This window comes from Eurytemora carolleeae, unplaced genomic scaffold (genome assembly GCF_000591075.1).
Source record: "Eurytemora carolleeae unplaced genomic scaffold, Eaff_2.0 scaffold764, whole genome shotgun sequence".
Lineage (NCBI taxonomy): Eukaryota > Metazoa > Arthropoda > Copepoda > Calanoida > Temoridae > Eurytemora > Eurytemora carolleeae.
Genome location: NW_019396681.1, coordinates 51,643 through 70,462, shown reverse-complemented (window position 1 = coordinate 70,462; position 18,820 = coordinate 51,643).

Below are 18,820 nucleotides of genomic sequence, written 5' to 3'. Positions count from 1 at the left end.
TTCCACTAGACTGTTACCATTCCAGAGAAATCCCCCGAACTCTATTTCTGTTTGCGCATTCCTTTTTATTTCTATCCTCGTCCGTCATGCTTCTGATGTTAGAGTATGTGGTTAGATCGCTTGCCATATCTAATCAATACTTGGACTCCATATTATCTTTGAATCTTGTGTTTCTTGTTGAAGGTGTCGCTGGAATCGGCGTACGCGGACGTCGGTTTTTCTTAGATGGTACTCCCTTAGTTTCATCATTTGAACTACTTCCATCCGAGTAATATAGCTGAAAAATAAATATTTTAATAATTTCAGCCATTGAAAAAAAATTGTTTTTTTTGTAAATTTTTTTCAATGTTAGGTTTAAAGTTTGTGTTTCAATAGATCGATCGTGATAGTGATCCAAACTCTACTTGAAGAAATGAGTTATTCGTAATTGTTTAAGTATTATAGGCAAAAAAATTTTAAATTAGAATACTTTATCTTTTATCAATCGATACTACTAATTGATCAAAAAAAATTTCTTTCTTTTTTTAATGGTTTATTTTAGGTAACCTGAGCTGAAAACTTTAGAATGGTGGATATCAGGATTAAGGCTTAAACCACTATTTTCAAACTAAGTTTCTTAATATCCAGTTTAAATATTGCTTGTTCTCCACATGAATTTAAACTCCAGAGAAGTTAACCGATCGGATATCTGGATATTTCATTCTAAAGTTTTCAGCTCTGGTCTTCTAATTCGAGATCCATAAGTTCCTTGAGTATCTCCTCTTGTCTCCAGGTGATACTATCCAGGATTGCATCCTGTTTCTCCACTGATTCTGCCATATCTTCTGAAAAATGTGCAATTTTACATATTTTATCTTTCTACAGCTTGTGTGATAAAAAGCAAAGTGGACTTTTATTAAGTCTAATTAGATTTCAACATATTAAAAATTTTTAATCTGTGTTCATATATCAAGTTAATTTTTTGCCTTAAATTTATTGTCTTTTTTATAAACTTAAAACTATTTAAAATTTTTTTGTGAAAACCAAGAATATTTTTAAGTTTAATATTTAATTCGTCATTATCCCTTTTTAAGTATAACATTTGTGCTTCGTGAATGTTCTATTAGTCCTGTAATCTTAGCTGTAGAATATGATTATCTTTGTTTAGGCCATACATCTCCAGGTTAATCTGCATTAGAAGATGTTCGTATCTGTCATTTAGATGAAGCACTCTGGTGAGTCGTCTTTCAAGCTCAAAAGTATGATCCTTAAGGTTTCTATTTTCCTGTTTTAATCTATTATGTTCCAGATCAAATACTTCGTTGTGTTCACGTTTACATAGTTTTCTAAATTCTTCATTTAGATCTATATGTCCTACTTCATCGTTTTCCTCGATTCTAATCCTATCATCAGCATAATCAATTGTTTCCGTCAAAGTAATGCTTTGTTTTTCCTGCCCCGACATATTCTCTGTAAATTATAATATATGGGTTTTTATTTTTAAAAAATTGATAAATGATAATATAGTAATAATACAGTATAAAAGCGTAAATAGAAGACTATACTTATTTTATTTTATATTTTTTATTTTTCCTTATTTATTAAATACTTTAGATGCAATTCTGTATGGTACAAAAGCAGTTTCATATATGTTTATATATATAAGCATATATTTATTTGATATGATTGTATATTTTTATTTATAATCATATCCCTGTGGTTTAGATATTTATTTCTGCTTTCTTAAAATATTCCTCTCCTGTTTTGAATATTTTCATTTTCTGGGTTTCTATATTAACCCCCAGACATTCACACTCCTTTATAATTTTCATATATTCCTCTTCCAAATCTTCCCAGTCATTCTCAAATATTTCTTTGTATTCCTCCCACTTGGTTCTATTTTCCAGAGCCTCGCATATTTTTGTCCATTCCTGGTGTTCTTGTTTTAGATATTCTTTTTCACATTCACTAATTTGTACAGAAGCTTTTGTTGCTTCCGAAGCCAATTGTGATGTATCTTCCATCCATCTCTGGTATATCGGCATGGCTTCTAGTTCATCCAAGTCGGACTTCATATCCCTCAGAACTTTAAAATCATTTTTAATTCAATCCATGTCCTCTCTTTTAAATTTGTCTCCATTTCCAATATTTGTTCATCAAGTGTCTTCTTTGAGGTAATTAATTGTTCCGGCTCCCTTTCCGATATTTTCGCAAGTTCCTTATTTTCGATACTTATTAGATTGTTCAGCTTCTCCTTACTGTCCAAATTTAAATTTACAGCTGGAGCTGAAGCTTCAGTTGTAGATTCAGGGTTTGTTGGTTCCGGAGTGTCACACAAAAGCTCCTCTATATCTACATCCTTTTCATAGTAGGTTGTAGCTGTGACGGTTTCTGGTTGGATCAGCTCGAGACAATCCTCTATCTCACACAGGTTGTCTGCTTCATCGTCACCGTCTACATGTCCAACCGACTCATGTTCAGAGTCCATATCCATCCTAAATCGAATGTTATTAGGTACATTTAAATATTAAATATTTTTGATTTTTTTATTTGTGTATTTTTACATTGTTATTTTATATTTTATTCAAATCTATATATTGATTATGTGTTATCAACATTTTAGGAATATTGGCAGAACATATTTGATATATGGAATATCATAATAAATAAATTTATTTATCACTTATTAGATTTTAGAACAAATCATCTTCATCTTTTATAAATTATCATTCTCTGCCTTATTCAATTAAGGGTTTGATTGATCCGTTAATGTTTTTATTATAATAATGAAAACCCTTCTTTATTCTATTAAAGAAAATCAACATTTATATCGTTCAAAAGTTCATTATCCCATATATAATCAAGTTGCCATAAATATATTTATTATGATTTTATATTCTAGTTTAAGATTTATTCAGTATTTTACCTGGTAAATCGTACACTTCTAATTCTCAAATTTAGAGTGCATCCAGTTTCCTGCTCGGCTTCCTGTTCAATCTCTGGTGTCCTAGGAATAGTTAAATTAGGTAAATCTGGGGGTTTATCCTTCCAGTCCCCTGATTTATCAATCAATTCATTCACAATCTTTTTATCCATTAGCCTTTCTTCAGTATTATCAATTGGCATAATATCATCATTATTTTCAATTGGATTGATGTCGTTATCGAAATTAAATAGTGGTTTATTAAAATCTTGAGAACCAGGTTTTGTGAATCTTGCTAAATTTACTATCTCTTTAATATAATTCTCTGCTGACCATTCCGAGATAAATTCACTAATATGTATTTTTCTTATCTGAGATTTATGCACCGTATGAATAGAACCTGTTCTCAAAGACATAATTTCCAAATTTTTAGATTTCGAGGCTTTGCCTAATACTTGGAAAAGATCCAAATATAATTTAGGTGATAATTGTTTTGATACTCCTGCTGCTGGGTTAGTATTGTCTAAAAATAACACAATATCCCCTGTATGTATGGTTTCTTGTTCTATATTTAATTTTGACATTTTCATGTTTTCTAATTTTTTTAATTCCTTGTTTTTTTCGAATTTATTAATTGCTATTTCGTCATTGTTTACATATTCGAATATATGTTCCGCACCTACCATGATAAAAATATTACGTGCAGAAGATTTAAAAAAGAATTCTTCCCTTGTTATATCAGCTTTACTTACTGGAATATTATTAATTGCTTTTACTGTCATTGGTAAAATATCACTCCAATTTGACTTCGCTAACTTAAGGTTTGGGTCATATATTGCCTGTTTTAACTTATTTTTTATAAGCTTTACCCCAATTTCAGAACGACCATTTTGTTCATGTCTGTATGGTGCTGATGTGGTTATAATGAAAGGAATTCTTTTTGCTAGATTTTCGAGAGCCTTAGTTATTCTTCTATCGCAGTCCGTTCTTACACATCTAGGAAATCCTAAGGTAGAAAATACTATGCTCAAAGCTTTTTCTATTTCCGATGATTCACTATTTTGTAACGGAATAGCTATCAAGTAATTCGTGTATTCGTCCACAATAATAAGAATTGAATCATAACCGTTAGAATTTGGTAGAGTTGGAATTAGATCCATAGTTAACAGTTCTCTCGCTGATTTTACTCCGAAAGATCTTATTTCCGATCTCACTGATTTTTCTGCGATTTTAGATGCAGATGTGCATCTACACGTTAGACAGCTATTTGTATATTTAGCAACGTACAACATTGCAAAAGGATGATAAAAATATTTTTTTAAATTCGTAATACATTGACGTTTCGAACAATGAAGCAATTTATCATGTATACATTTAATTATGCTAATTAATAAAATCGACGGAATACAGAGTCTATAGTGTCCCCTAGAATTTTTCTAAAGCATTTTGTTTATTATTATAAAAGGGTCTTTAGACTTGATTTTGCATTCGTCATAAATACTGCCTAAATATTCGTCTTGAATTTGCAAGTTTTTAATTGCTTCATTATCAAAATTCTCGTCCTTCATAGCGTCAGTATAGAGCTTTGCATTCTTCAAAGTTTGTCGATTTAAATATTCCTTAATCATATTCTGACGTTCCGTTTCATCGAGTGTTAAATATTTTCCTCTTATATAATTTAATCCTTTCCTTTTCAGTACCTGATTTTGTTCATTTTCATCGAAATCCTGGTTTGTATTGTTGTAATCACCAGCTCTCTCCTCTAAAATATTGTAAATTTTAGTTTTCTCAAAAATACTTTTATCTGGGATTAGATTATCAATACAATCCATAAAACTTATATTATTCTTGGTATTTGTTGCAACATTGATAGATATGTTATTTCCTGAACTTTCGAAGCCTTTATCACCCCTTTTATTTTCGCCTGATATATATTCTATGTGTTTGCATTCAATTAAGTTTGCTAAATTACACTCAGTTATCACTAATTGACATATGCTTGATCCTTCTGATAAAGTTATCGGTTCTTTCGTAATATTTGTTACTCCAATAATAATATCCCCAGTATAATTAGGGTCAATTACACCCCTAAATATCGATAATTTTCCCATTGTCCTAGACTTTGGATATACAATACCACAAGTAGTTGTATTAATTAATATTTTTGTTTGTGTATTAATTTTTATCAATATATTAGGTTCCAGAACTACTTCCGATTAGAGAAACAGATCAATACCTGCATCATATCCATATGAAGCTGCCTTTGGCGGAAATTTTCCAGTACAAGAGAAGTAAGTATCCAATTTTTTACCTTTTTGGTACACCCTGAGTTTATTCTTAGATAATTTTTCAATTAAATCTAATTTTTCCACGTTAGAATGTAATAATTGTAAATTGATTGAGTATCCAATATTTGACAGTTCATTATCTTCATCATCCAAGTTTTCTGTTAAAAGAATATTATTACATAACGGTGTGTCCAAGAAAATGTTTTCTGGAAACTCAGGCAATGTTTTAGTTTCGGTCCCATTGTCATCTATTATTGATTGGTTATAGATCGAATTATTTTGATTGATTGAATGCGGAGATAAATTCATGCAGCTCTTTTTTATATCATTGTTGATTTCTTCATAAACATTCAGTAAATAGGAGGAATTTGATTCTATCCTCCTCATTATTAAAAAATTATTTAGTAATGCATCCCTAATCCTAATTTTGTTTTTGGGGTCCAAATCTGCTCCAAATTGATTTTCAATTATACGTTCTAACATTGGTTTAATGAATGTTGCTTTTTTTGATTCAGATCCTTTGCTAATGTCATGATTTATAAGATGTTTAATTTCCTCTTCACTAAGTCTCAAGTTATTTGTTCCCTTAACCTCAATTGTAGAGTTTAATTTTGACGAACTTATTTTTTTACTTATTTGTTTTAATAATAAAATTGTATCTACATATCTTTCCTCAGGTGTGCTATTCATATACATCGTTAAGACTGGTTATAATTGTCTCGGCAAAGATTTTTGTTTATTCCCTGTGTCTCCTTTAACAGGTAACATCTCCGATTGAAAATATTTAATTAGAGTAGCAGGATCTATGCTGAACATTGGACCTAAACTTGGCAATTGTACTGCAGTTTCTTTGGATAGATTATATTTATCTTTATTAATAAATCTCGACTGACTAAAAGCCCTGCTTAAGAGGTCAGCTAGAAAGTTGATTGGACCTGGAATAGAATAAACTGCATATTCGTATAGTTTAGCCATGTCTGTTAAATACATAACCAGATTATTAGCTAAGATTGATCTCTCTTTTAATCTACTTGTATACATCAAATTTTTAGCATCGCACAAAATGATTGGTGGTTTTGAGCTTAAACTCAGATATGGACCAAAACCTTTAAAACCTGTTGCAAGACTAATGGATTCCTTAAAATTAGCGTCTCTTCTAGCATCTTGACAAGAGAAAATTCTACTATTGCAACCGCAGATTTTTAATGTCCCATCTTTATTTCTAATAAATAAAACTTGACTTGAACTAATTTTTGATGCATCTGTTGCTAAGATTAATTGATCCTGTTCATTAGGTATATTAAGCCTAATATCTGCTAATATTAACATTTTCAGTTGATTGAAACTTCCTCACAGTGACTATCCCAGGAGAATTTTTGTGATCTAAGTACCAAGTACCGCGGAGGAGCTGTAACTTCAAGTAATTTAGGTAAAAATTTTTCCCAGTAATTTAAAGAAAAAATTCTGCTATTTAATTCAGCTAAACTGCTTGGTCTACCCCACATAAGTATTGCGTTTGTTTTCTTCTCATCTATGAACATTGTCGATTCTTTAGAATTTACTGCTATCCCTAGCACTATAACTCATATGTGTAAAAAACGCATTTCTTTGGCCCCAATTTTACTTTTGCTTGTTTAAGTGCACTAAAAACTAGTTTGATACATATAAGATGTCCATCAAAACCTAATTCCATTGGCGAATATATCCATAAATCATCCATAAAATTCACACAGATTGAATCAAAACTTGTCATATCCTTAATTACTTTTAATTCATCTTCAGATAATATTCTTTTGCTTAGATCGAATTGTTCCTTGGAAAATATTTTTTGCATAAATTTTATAAAAATTGTAGGGCTATATATATATATCCCTGTGACAGCCTACAGAATTCATATATTTTATCCCCTAGATAGAAAGCGGTTAACGGGCAAGATCTCTTCGTTAAAGGAATATGAAAGAAACCGTTAGAAAAGTCTAGATTTGAAACCATTTTACCTAGTAATGCGGCAAGGATTGAATCTAAAGTAGTTAGTGATGGACTAGTGTTTCCTATGCTACATGCATTTAAATTCCTTAGATCTACACAAACTCTCCATGTGTTTCCTTGGTTTTTATTCTTTTGGTTAATTTTCGCTGCTATAGTTGAATCTCTTATATTACCTGCCTCTATTCTAGGAACTAGACATAAATTAGATTTTAGTTCAGGTGTTTCAGATAATCGGATCACCCCTGACTTTAAAAGGACGTCTGCAGCTTCTTGTGCAACCTTTAATTTATCTCGTGGCATATATCGCTGTTTTTGAGACATATATGATTTATGTTTCTTGTCCACCTTCATGTCACAAGTGATCAAGTCTGTTTTTCCAACATCTAATTTGCTGGATGCGAAGCACCCTTCGAAACTTCTTAATAAATTCAAAATTCTTTCTTGTTTATTCTTGTCTAAGTGGCGTACATTGACGTCTTTATATGACCAAGTTTCTAGCTGTTTAATCGGGTCGGGTAAAAACGTTAAGTTATCCTGAAACTCAGTTGATGAATCCTGTGGGTACACTATATCCTTATTGTGTTCTATTAATTTATCCATATCATTTTCAAAGTTATCCTCATCTATATTATCATTATCAATCATACTATTATATAAACTTATATTGCTTTTATCCATGTCCTCTTCGAATTCACATTTATGCCCCGTCAAGATATTGATAAAATTATTAAATGACATCTTTTGATTTTCATAATCATCCAAGACTTTATATATTAAGCCTATGTTACTATTTTCATATATTGTTAACGTTTCGTTACTAGTGTTTTTAATATTAATTTGAGTTTTATGGTTCTCTAATTTCAACACAGAGGGAGTTAGTTGGAATTTGCTGTCCAATAAAATATTGTTTTCAATTAACACCGTACCTGATTTTATTGATGTATATTTATTGAAAGATATCTTTTTTTCTTCTGAAGGAGCTAGATATATCCTCTCCGACAATCTCGCGTATCCTATACAATCACTCGGTTTACTGTGGAATAATATGATTTTATATAAATTATTATTTTTGTTTAAAGAAATGAATTTATTATGAATGGTTGCATTTAATTCTTTATTGCCTAAAAAGCTTTCTCCCAATATTACATCCCACTCATTCAGTTCTGTAGCCACTAAAAATTCAATAGGCATTGATATTTCTTCTCCATCTATTAGTTGAAAAGTGCATATGACAGTTATTTTTACTTTTATATTATCCTTAAGATTGCCCCCTGCCGAAAACATTGAACTTTTATATTTTCTTTTAATTTAGGATTAAGTTTGGAGTTATCTTGTTTACCTGATCCTCCTTTATAAAAGAATGAGAAGCTCCAGTGTCAACTAGTGTAGGAAATGATCTACCAGCGTATATCCAGGTACACCTCAGTCTATTCTGAATATTATTTTTATCAATTAAATTGGTAATGTTTAATTCAATATGTTTCTCAGATCCAAGATGAATTATATCATCATTTGCACTATTTATGTTTTTAACTTTATATTCTTAGTTCTTATTCTTTCCTCATCTAATTTTCCTTCTAAATACCTATGTCTATCTTCCGCGTATTTATCCTTAGTCTCAGTCAATAATATATAATCCTTCATTATTGATGTCAAAGGTTTGTCACTCGTCGGGAAATCATTTTCTAATTTAATTTTCGGTAAAGGGAATTTAAAATTTATTTGACTGCTCTCATGTGTATTACTGTATAATTTGTCTGCGTTATTATTAGTATTATTTAATGGTTATTAATTGATATATTATCAGATATTTGAGTTAAATCACCCATGGAATTTAACCCAGGTTTGCGTTTTTTTCAGATTCATCTTCCCCAATGTTAAATGCTCTACTTTTAGTATTAGAACACTCCTTTTCAAAGTGAAAACCATCGTGACATTTTTTGCAGGGATAATCATTAAACTTCGAGTATTTCTTACATTCAAACTTGTGATGTGTAAAATTTGCTTTCAAAGCGCATTTTCTACACATTTTAACTTTGTTAGGATTATAATTTGAATCACAATTTTCCCCAGGTTTAAACTTAGGATATCTCAATCTTATCTCTAAACTATTATCCCTAGATGTTGGTCTACTTCTATTCATTTCTCTATCTCTTCCATTTGCTGATCTTTCTATATTATAGCGTGAATCTGATTGTCGTCTTCGTTCCAGAGATCTACCCCTTTCTCCTGTTCTGTATCTATCTCTTGAACTACTTTTGTCTTCTCTATTATAACGGGGTCTATCCCCTGGTCTATTGTTGTTTGAGGAATTCCTACTATATCTAGTAGATTGAAATCTATCCTGTCTATCTCTTGATTCTGATCTATTTCTATTTTCACCATTATGTGGGTTTTGACGTCTATCTCTGTCATATGGACTACTATTTCTCATACTTCTGCTATGGTCATAATTAGTATTTGCAGATTGAGAGCGTGGACGTTGATATCTATCCTGTGTCGTTCTATTCCAAGATGGAGATCTATTATCCCTGGAAGATCTACTATTATCTCGGTAATTATTTGAAAATTGCCTGTCTGATTGTTTCTTAAAGCTATTCTCATTTCTCTGCTTATCATTATAGTTCGTAAACTTATCGTCTTTATTTTGATTATTTCTATAATTAAACAAATTTCTGTATCCCCCCGGGGAGTTAGATCTATTTCTGTAATATGGAGTATTTGATCCGTTTGTATTATTAGAATATCTTTCTCTATCATATGTACGATAATTATTATCTTTACGGTTCGCTGAGTAAGTATCGTTATTGCACAGCGGTTTATACTGCGTATAGTCACGTTGATATTTATTGCCCGTGCCGGTCATTGTATTATTTAGAGCTGTTACTTCTGAATCTTCCTCACCATTTGTGGATTCGAATGAATCTGAGTCTGATCTGTGTATCCTAGCCCTATTCATTTCTGTTGTTAATGCTACATTTAAAGTTAACTCTCTCTTATCGGACCATCTATTACTCGGTTTGCAACCTGACAATTTTGCAGCAGTAAAATCATCTTTCGAAATTCTAGACATATATTTCTCATTATCATTCCATAAAAGGTCTAAAGTTTGATTAAGACGTCCCTGTCTCATGGCTGCCAATAATGCTAACTGCATTTTTGTGTCACAGGTTTTAAGTGGAACAGAATAATATGAATTGTTGTATTTAACAAATGTCGTAATGTCATCCTCACTTCTGTCTCCAAAACATGTCCCTAATGATGGCTGATCTGTTGCAGCTATATTTGATTTAACTTGCACAGGAAATACTGGATTACTTTTCTTATTATGAATATTGAAATACTGAAAATCTAATTCCTCATCTGAAGGCTCATTTTCCAAGGCACTAACTTTATCTTGAATATTATTCATTGAAGTATTATGAAGAGATTCCTCTTGTATAGAGCTATTCTTTTTTACATGACGGCCATATTTTAATACTTGAGTAGGTATATTTGATTTTGTCATCTCTAACTTTATACAATTTTCCTTATAAGTATCATAGTTATAATATTCGTTGAGTTCCTTTTTACGTTTAATTTTGTTACTAATCTCTATAGATAGGGAGTCATTAACAAAGCTGGTAAGTGCTATAAAAAAGTAATTTTCACGTATCCTTTTCTGTTTTTCATCCAGAAAAAGTTTTTTTATATAACTTTCTGCTTCTGCTAAAACTAACTGAAGGGGTGTACTTATCTGTCTTTCAAGGGAACGTAATGCGTTCCATAAAATACTAGACTTATAAATTGGTTTTACGCTCTTAATTAAGCTATTTGTGATCTCATCAATTGTCATATCTTCATATAGGTCTTGGTTCAGATTTCCCAGTCTTAATAACCCCATTAAGCCAATTTTTACATCGTTACATGTATACCCTGAGCTTTTAGCCAGTGCTTTCAGCTCATTCATTACGCATTCCCAATTTATGACCTTTTTTTCATTATCCAAGTATGAAATTAATTTCTGGATTTGGCCTTGAATCCCAAATGAAAATGAATTTGCAATTGTGTACCCTTGCCTAGGGGTATTTGTATCGGATATCTTTACATATTTGGTGTTCAAATTATCTCGTTTATACTCTATAGTCCCTTCTTCCCATGTATTAGAAATATAAATGATATTATTATTCCCAAATGATTTGATGTATTCATCCACAAGCAAATTAAATTTATTAAAATCTTCTAAAATAGATTCTAGACTAAATGTTTTTATGTCGAATTTAAATTCCGTAACCTGATCCTCCTTTTGAGATTTTTTTAGTCTTGCTTTGATATCTTGTATTTTGTTTGCAATATTTGTTTGGGTTCCTTGTTGGTCAGAGCTCAAAGTCGTTTTTATAAGAAGTTCATCAATTTCCCCTTGATTTTCACGGTTAGATGCATTTTTGAGAATGGACAGCTCTAAAAGCGCTTTTATTTTCTCTAACTCCTTAACCGAGTTATCTATTGTGATGTCCTTCAACGACATGGTGGTTTTCATAGCAGTTTATGTTTTCTCAAAGATAAATTAATAATTGTTCATTAAACAATTTATGTGACTTATCCCAATAGTCTTTCACAAATATCGTTAACACGAAGCCAAATTCGATCTTGAATATCTAATCGATAGTTGTCCCCAAACGATAACGATGCGTAAATAATCACTATCTTATTCTATAAAATAATAATCTCTTTTTTTATTTTTATATGTATTTTATACATTTTTTTTTTATCTTTTTATTTTATTTTATGATATTTTCTTCTAAAGTCTAGGTTTATATTACTTGCTCCATCAACATTAATATTAAATAATCATTCAAAAATAATCTTTATTATTTTCAGAAATTGCTTTGTCCTTCTGTTTCCAACACAGCGGATAGAGTTATATATATTGTTTATCTCTGATCTCAAGTGAGATAATCAATGCACGCTAGATAAAGTTAATAGCTCCGCAAAGTCAATAGCTCTGTAAAGCAAGATAAAATAGCTCTGTAACGCTAAGCAAGACCAATAGCTTAGTAAAGATATATACAAAGATAAATAATTCTTAATTTATTATAAGTATATTAATAGCTAAGTAATTAACAATACCACAAAGAGTTAATAGAAGCTATAATGGAGATTACGACCACCCTACCCCCAGGGGGTGATGACCATGAAGACCATGGGGCTGTAGTTCGGGTCCTGCCTGCTGATGAAGTGTCTGAGAGACCTGTAGATGAAGGAGGGAATGAACTGGATAGGAGAGGATCAGGAGAAGGTGACCCCCAGACGGGGGATCCTAATGTAGATCTCCCTGACCCGGAGGATAGGCCTGAGGATGCAGACGAGAAGGACCTCCTGTGGATGAGACTGGGCCAACAGCCAGACAGAGGCCGGATAGATGTAGTTATCAGTGACTGGAGAAGGATCGAGGGCCAGATAAACGTTGCCTGGCAGAGCCTTCATCAAGTAATTGTAGATGCATCTCAGGGGCATAGGAGGATATCTAGAGAGGGACATTATCTGAGGGCGGAGGCGGAACTGTTGACTCACGTGTCCTTGCTGAGGTTGAGAAGGGCGGAACTCCTGCTGTCGTTTGATGCAAAGGTGCAGCTTGGAATCATATATCAATCTCCTTAATATAAATATACAATTATTACAATTATTGGAATTTTTAAATATGAACTAAGAGAGTTAATTATTGCGTTTTAAATTCTGCTGTAGACTGAATAAAACTCGGGGTTTACAAAACTTTGTAACAACATCAATTAGACTCAAGGATTGTTATACATGTCGTCTTCCTTTCCACAGTTTTCTGTAGATGAAATTATTTTGAGACATGGCAGTCAGGATTTATATTATTTCATGATAATTCACAGTAGTATATTACTTTAAATACAGCTACACCCAGTGCACATTCTATTATTCTGTAGATAGTACTACTTACTGGTTTCATCTTTTACATAAGTTTAAGATGTCTTCAACGTTTTCTGAAACCTTTTACTGGAAAATTCCGGAACAATTATTCCATAAACTGGAATTTTCCGGAACACTATTCCGTAACGTTCCGCAATTCCAGAACAATGTCCCGGAAATTTCCGGTTTACAGAAAAAAGTTGTTTTGAAATTCCGGATTTCCGGAACCTTTTCCATAATGGAAATGGAAAAAAATTGGCTGTGCTCATTTTGACTGCAACTAGGATATTTCTTCATAATGTTTTTGAAAAGGTTGGTTTGAAAATGGTAGAGGCATCCTGTCACTTTTACCCCTACATAAACCTTTCGCAGAGCATTCATGGTGGCCAACTCAAAATCGATAATAACTTAAATTGAGGTTTTTTTCACAATGCTTTGAATAAATTGGAATACATAGCTGTAAATATCTGTTGAATGATTTTTTTTTTTTTTCTGAAAATCAAATAAAAAATATCTATCTTTTACATTATTATAAAAAATACAGATATTATAATGATAAGATATAATTTTGTATACATTTTAACATTTGTATAAAAAATAGAAATAATATCAATTTCCTCAAAAATCTGGCCATAATCCAATTTCAATTTCAATTTCAAATCATATTTGACATTTTTCAAGACAAGCAAGTATGAAATGTTAAATCTAATTAGACGCATATGAAGGTAAGCTGGTCTACAAATATGTCAATCTTGTATAGTCGCAAAACTTCTGGGGTTCAGATGAAATGTTTTCAAACCATGAAGAAAACTTGTCTGAATCTGGAATATTGAGAATATCAAGATCGTTAAAATATTGAATATTTTTGCATCCTTCATGTACACTCTTCATCACTCCCCCGTAATGACTGTGGAAAAGACAATGACATGTATAGGATCCGCCAAGGGATAACTTCTTCAGGTTGGGCAGATCAAACTTGAACTCTGTGCACACCTTAAATGCTGAAATAGACAGTTCTTCGATAGAGTTGCTCGACACCTCCAGTAAGTCATCATTAAGTGTAAACTTTACGAGACGTAGGATCTTGATTTGAGTGAACGGTAACTAGGCTTTTAGAAAATCCGTTTTCGAATGGTATCGCTGTTCGCAGTATGGGAAGGATGATGATCCCCGCAAGATCAGTTCGTTCAAATTCACAAACCTTTTCAGGGGTTCTGTTACAACCTTACAGAAGATTTTGTCCACAAGTATCTCTAACTTCTGTAGAGAAGAAGGAGGAAGAGAAAACAAAATACTGACAAGGGTTTGCTTGTATTCAGGTTTCAATACACCGATAAAGTCATCATATAGTAAGTTAGCACCAGTCATTTTCAATTCCTTGAGATTATTCAAGTTAATGATTGAAAAGTAGGCAATTGGTTTATTTAGTTGTTTCAGGTCATATGTGCTGGTCAGATTCAGAACAGGTTTCTTGTGTTTCAGAACAGAATGGGGGTAGGGGACCATAACATGGAGAATATATCGAGACTTGAAGGTTCTCTCCAGCATCCTGCAGTGACGGATGAGGTTTTCTATGTCGTTCACGGTGATCATTTTGAGAATAAGTTCCAGTATTTCCAGGGGTAGGATGAGAAGTGGCAAGTTCTGAGATACAGCAACTCCAGGGAGAATTGTAGCCTCACAGGACTGTTCAATGATATCTGAATCCTCGTCTGGCCGAACAACCTTGCTGTTATGAAACATGAATCAGGCAGCAGGCAATAAATTGATGGTGAAAAATGTCCCTCAAGTCCTCCACAGACTACGTAGATTTGAACAAAGGGGTTCGGACATTCCTTATGGGTCTTATCTGCAGCCCATATAGAGCAATCTTGAAGGATTTTTAGTCCAGACGAGCTTCCATAAATGTGGATTGCTTCGTTTTTCTTAGTTTGTTGTTCACTGAGTAAAAAATCTTCTTCTCTGTATTTTTTAAACTCCGCTGGAAGTTTTTATAAATCCACATAACTATTGATGGAGGGACCAGTCATTTTCGACGTAATAGATTCTCTGTATATCTGTTTTACCAATGCACTCCTTTTCCCCAGATTTGAAGTGTTTGAATTTTCATTTAGGTGTCTCTGAAACATAAAAAACATTAAAACAACTAGTTATTTAAGCAATAAAATAAAGCTTATATATACCCCACATATTTAATTAGGCCCCCCCCCCCCTAGAATTCAATCCTGCGTACGCCACAGATAATGACAGAAAAAAAAATAGGATAATCCGTTTTTTTAGTAAAGTTTACCTTTAATTCAACAATTATTGACCGACTTGGAACATTGTTACAACATTTCTCCTTTATGAATTCCCTCTTCAGGATTTCCATGTCTAATATCTCAGGTTTAGCTGCATGAGGAAATATGAGGGAACGGACCTAAAATTTGATGAAACCAATCAACAAATTGAGATTTTTTAAAGTTTTTGAAAAAAGCAGAAATGGATCAAAAATATGAGGAAATGGACCTAACATTTGAGGAAACCGATCAACAAATTGAGGTTTTTAAATTTTTGGCAAAAAGCGGGAACGGATCAAAAATATGAGGAAACAGACCTAAAATTTGAGGAAACCGATCATCAAAATGAGATTTTTAAAGTTTTTGAAAAAAGCAGAAAAGGATAAAAAATATGAGGAAACAGACCTAAAATTTGAGGAAACCAGTCATCAAAATGAGATTTTTAAAGTTTTTGAAAAAAGCGGTAGTATGGATCAAAAATATGAGGAAACAGACCTAAAATTTGAGGAAACCGAACAACAAACTGAGATTTTTTAAGTTTTTGGAAAAATTGGAAACGGATCAAAATTATGAGGAAACAGACCTAAAATTTGAGGAAACTGATCAACAAAGTGAGATTTTAAAAGTTTTTGTAAAAAGTGGAAATGGATCAAAAATATGAGGAAACAGGCCTACGAATATGAGTAAATTGATCAAAAAAAAGAGGAAACCATTCAACTCTAAATATTGGGAAACGGATACAAAATATTTGGAAATCCCTCAACAATTCTGAACTTTTGAAGGAATTTCGACGAAATTCTAAAAAATAACAAAAATTCCTGTAAAATAATTTTTGATCCGTTTCCATGTTGAGGCGTTTCCATGTCACTAAAAAATTGTGATTTTTATAGTTTTTGAAAAAAGCGGAAATGGATCAAAAATATGAAGAAACGAACCTAAATTTCGAGGAAACCGATCAACAAAATGAGATTTTTAAAGTTTTTGAAAAAAGCAGAAACGGATCAATAAAATGAGGAAATGGACCTAAAAATATGAGGAAAATGATCAAACCCATTCAATTATAAATATTGGGAAACAGATACAAAATATTCGGAAATCCCTCAACAATTCTGAACTTTTGAGGTATTTCCTCGAATTTCTAAAAAACAACGAAAATTCCTCAAAAACAATTTTTAATCTGTTTCTGAGTTGATTCGTTTCCACGTTGAGGCGTTTCCATGTCACTGATTTTTTTATGGTTCTCATGGAAGTATAACTAATGTGATAGTCTCTGAATACTTTCTTTACTAAATAACATTTACAGATTTAGTATGAATACATGTGTCCTAAGGTTTTCTTTTATCTAATTAAAAACCATTTTTTTATTTTTTAAAGAGACACATAGGGAATATTCATGAAGGAGGAAGGTATCCATGTACTCAGTGTGAATATTCTGCAACACAGCCAGGAAATTTAAAGAAACACATATGGAGTATTCAAGAAGGAGTAATGTATTCATGTAATCATTGTGAATATTCTGCAACACAGCCAGTCTTGTGGAGCAATAACAGCTCAAAAGAAAACCAGTGACCAAATTTAAAGAATTTGAGCGGCGGTTTAAATTTAAGCCGCGGTTTAAATATGGTTGGTTCCACTTAAAATTGTATCAAATGTTTCAAGATTTAAGCCGGCGCTGAATTTAAACCGGGTTTTGGCGGATTTAAACCGTGGCTCAAATTCTTTAAATTCCATCTCAGGTGCAAGATCTGCCCACAATGCACAGTTGAGGACTGTCGGAGGTGCAAAGCATGCCTTGATATGAGGAAACATGGAGAAAAGGGTAATTTGAAGAAGATTAAATATATGCATATCGGGAAACTTTCTGACCTATTCTGACCTATTCTCATCATCCAGGGAGGAGGATCTAGAAGTCGTAGATGTTGACAAGGTAGGGAGGGCAGGACAGGAATCTTTACAAGTATCATCACTAGTTCTCAACCTACAGCCCTCAATGATTTATTCCAGGAATTAATTATTCTGCCAGTCATATAGTTGTCCGCAAAAAATTTGAATTAAAAAAAGTAATGAAAATCAATGGAAAGTATGTTAATGTTTTCTTTTAATTGAGGCAGTTCCACTTAATACAAATTAAATGAAAATGAAATGATCTTTATTGAAACAATTTAAAAAAAAAGATTGCTTTAAAAGTTAAATACAAGAAGATGGTTTTTTCAATCATCTTGAAAAACTTTGCATGTCCCCACAGTTCCTTAAAATGGTTTAGCTGAAACTTTTTAAATTAAATTTGACCAAGAAAAAATCCTTCTGCTGAAAAAATTCTAAACCTTGAATATGGTGTAAAACAATGAAAATACCTGAGATTGATGTCGCCTTTGTTTGGTATAAAGATCTGATAAGATTATGGATGAAACAATTTATCATTGTTTAGATGAATACATGAGTCTTCAAGTTTTCTGTACTCAAATTGAAAACAATTTTTGTCAGGCTTTCACATTTAACTTCTTTTAGATTTTTTTATATGTTTTTATAGAGTTATAAAAATGAACCTCCCTGGTGATATATGATTTTTTTAATTGTAAATAAGCAAATGATTTGCAATTTTTAAACATTTTAAATTTATAAACATTGCTCATAAATTGATGAAGCATTGCTTGTACAAAAGTGATCTGACATCTAGATATGATGCTAAACTGTTAGGGTTAGAAGATACCTCCATCTGAGTGCATCAACTTGTGTGGACATGGTAAGTTACCATGATCTTTGACCGTTAGTTAACTGTTAGATATCTCAATACTATTTTTCAAAGCCCTGATGAATGGCATTTCAGAAATTGTTAATTTAACAACCTATTAATGATAAGTTACATTATTTTTGTCATTTATGGTTACGCAACGATTTCAAAAATCAAAATTTTGCTGTTTTTAACAGAATCTTCAGTTAATTTTCAAAAACCTTGCCATTTGCTGACAAAATGGTGCACCTTTTTACTTTTTACTTTTTCACCTTTATTGGAAACTTTCCCTATAATCTACCTAATGATAAGGATTGCTGTAGACAACTAGACATTCTCATAATTCTCCTCCTCTGACTATATCAGGAAGCTCTTGGGATACTCGACCTCTGATGGAGTTGAGAAGTGAGACATATTCAGATGCTTCTCCTCCTATAGTAAGGGATGTTAACATTTTCATTTTTCAGAAAAACGATCGTTTTGTTATGAAAACGACGACAAAAAAACGAAAACAAAACGATCGTTTTTAAAAACAATCGTTTTTTTAAAAAGTTCGTTTTTTAAAAATGATGGTTGTAAAAAGGCTCGTTTTTAACAACGATCGTTTTTCAAAACGATCGTTTTTATAAAATTCGTCTTTCGTTAACAACAACCCCTCGTTAACAATCGTTAACATCGACCCCTTCGTTAACAACGACCCCTTTGTTAACGATCA